Raw genomic sequence first — 3,337 nt, 5'->3', positions numbered from 1 at the left:
CATAATAAGTGCTCTCTCAAAACTCATGAATAAAATACGGACAAGCCTTTACTTGAATAAACATTTAATAGCTTGCTAAAGTACAATAAATGTGAAACACTTATCTTCTCAAAATTAGCCTTTGACTAAGTCTTCATATGTAATAAAGTGACAGAGATCCTCTCGATATAAATTTCTTTGGAGATCAAATCTCTTCAAATATGAAATTTTGATCACATTAAAGGTCATCATAATGTCCTTACTTGACTTGATTTTTTACATTTTATCTTCAGTAAAGTGTTGCTAAAATTCCTCAATGATGTGCTTTTAAAGAGTCTAACAATTCTAGTCAAAATAATGTTAATCAAATATGACAAATTACATATGAACTATATAATTGGCATTATCATATAGATATCTATTTGAGCTACTACAACTTTTGATTAATAACTAATAAACAAAGCTAATTAATTATAATATTTCATTTACTAACTTTTTACTTTAAACTATTACGATATAGATAATTATTTTACACACTATCATTGGAATTTAAACTACTTCCAAATTTTGTAAAATCAAAAATTATAAATATTACTCTTTTCCTCTTCCACCAGGAAAAAAATATTAAGAGTAGTCAAGCACTTATTATTGTATAATATATTTAAGCAGTGCATGTGTGAGAAATTGAGAATTGAAAATGGGGTTTTTCTTTTGGAGGAATTGGAAAGGTAGAATTAAGTATGGGATTTGAACATAAGTTGTATTGAAGTAGAATGATGAGACTAGTCATTTTAGGTTCAAATTTTGACCACTAATTCAAAGAAACTTTTACATTATAATCAAAACATCATCTAAATATTCAAACTCATAAAATGGGTGTTTTTTAGTATATATTTTATTTATAAGTTATCCAAGTTTGTAGAATCGAGTTGTAAGAAATTCAATATTCTTAAAATATTTTAAGTTCGAATCTTATTAACGAATTGTAAGAAAACAATATTGGAAGAGCTTGCTCTCTATTTAGAGGTCCAATCTAGTTCGATTTTAAACTTAGTCAAGATCCAATATAGCTACCGAAAATAAAATGTCAGATAAAAAAAATATTTATAAACTTTCAAGTTGCCAAGAAGATAAAATAATATACTAGCTTACATCTTTATAGCTTAAAAACTAGCTAGGTACACTTCCTTTATTGTCTCAAACATTTGGTTAATTATGGGATCATTGCCTTCAAATTCCCCACCCTCCATTGCCCCTTTTCTTTAATATATATATATAGACTATATCAGTTATATATGACTTGGTGCTGAAATAAGCATTACTTCATAGCAAAATTTGACACCCATTGTTTTGTTTTTTCTTTTCTTTTCTTGATATAATGTTTTTTAATTATAAAAGGAGGAATAATAATGCGATTCAAATTAAGTCACATTTAAAGTGGTGAACACTTTAATTATCATACTAATACGAGGTTCTATATAATGGTTTCTTTTAAAATAATTAGTAAATGAGATAGGATAGTTTAGTTTTTTAAGGAAATATGTGGTTGTAATGATTTTTGTTCTTTTGTTTCTAATTCTTTATGGGATTTATACCGGTATAAATTATTTGAGATGTTGTTTGTATTATAATTTAGAAATAATTTAATAACATATTATTCAAAAGTGAATATATAAAGAAATTAAAATACAAGAGTAATTTTTTTATTCTTTATGTCCGTTTTACAATTTATGTTCGGGGTTCATAACTGTCTCTCTAAACTATGTCGTTTCCGAGGTTTGAACTTGTGTCTCCCCTTAAGAATACAATATGTCTTTCCATTGCACCTAATACTTGTTAATAATACGAGAGTGATTTAATCTCTTTCAAAATAAATAGGTTAATTTAATTCTTATATTATTAAAAAAATAAACAACTAAGAACAATTGAGTGCTTAGTTAGTCATTTCTATTAACGCATGACACGTGTCTATTAATATCAATTGTAGATGAACAAGTGTCACGTATTAATGAAAATTATTGACCTTGCCTTTAATTATTTTTTTCGCTCACTTTCAAATAGTAGTAGAACTTTGGACTAAGGGGGCGTTTGATGTTTTTCCATGTTATGATTCTAATGTCATTGCTATGAAAGTTACTTTATAATGTTTGGTGTAAATTGTAAAGTATTGATTAAAATTTCGAAAAAGATACGTTAACACATTTGATTCACTTAACAATGAATGCATCTGAGAGAGGCCTCACTATTATAGGGACTTGATCAAATTAGGCCCTTTACTATTAAATTGGTAAGTTTAATCACTATATTGTTAAAAAGTATCAAATAATATCAAACTAGAATAGAGTTAACATTTATTGATTAAAAAAATATCATTTACATTTAACATTGTTAATATTTCTAGGATCAATTGCACCATTAGTCACTAAGCTAGGGGTAAGTTTTTGTTTTGGTCACTTAACTAAAAAAAGTTACAATTTGGTCACTGAGCTATTCAAAAGTTTTCATTTAAGTCATTGGGTTGTTAAATTCGATGCTATATGATTTTCTCTATTAGTAATGCCTATATCAATAAAAAACTCTCTTTCCCTTTCTATTCTACAGTTTATTTATTTTCATGAAACAACGTAGGATGTCACGAATCTACAAACTAAATTCAAACAATTTTTTTCTCTAATCTCCGACATTGACCATCAGATCGACTTGGATCTAAGGTACGTTCTTTTACTCGTTGATAGGTACTAATCCATCGTACCGATCGTCGAATCGTCTATTTGAGCTCGCTAGTAGAACTTTTAAAATAAAAATAAAAATTAACAGCTCAATGACTTAAATAAAAACTTTTGAATATTTTAGTGACTTAAATGAAAGCTTTCAAATAGTTCAGTGACCACATTGTATCTTTTTTTTAAGTTAAGTGACCAAAACAAAAACTTATCCATAGTTTAGTGACTAATGGTGTAGTTTACCCATATTTTTAAAGTTTTTATGATTTTGTAAAAAAATCTTTTGTTTGGAATTGAAAAAATTCAAGACATTCTTTCATTCAGTAAATCTTAACTCTATTACAATTTGGACTTATTTGATTATTTTTAATAGTATAAGGACTAAATTAATCAAGTCCCTATGATACAAGGACCTCCTAGGCACTTTAACCTTCACCTAAAACATTCTTAGGAATATAATGTTATTTTACAAAATTACCCATTTTAAATAAAAGATAATATTCATGCATTTTAATATTTTTCAATAATTTTGTTATTAACAAATATTATTAATAATAGTTTCTATTAATCTTTACAATTGACAAATATTTAAATTATTTCAAAAGGTATATATGATTTTCTTACAAGTTGATGGA

The sequence above is a fragment of the Gossypium raimondii genome, chromosome 2 (assembly GCF_025698545.1).
Source record: "Gossypium raimondii isolate GPD5lz chromosome 2, ASM2569854v1, whole genome shotgun sequence".
NCBI lineage: Eukaryota > Viridiplantae > Streptophyta > Magnoliopsida > Malvales > Malvaceae > Gossypium > Gossypium raimondii.
The sequence above is the reverse complement of the archived record's forward strand: the minus strand, read 5'-3'. Positions refer to the sequence as shown.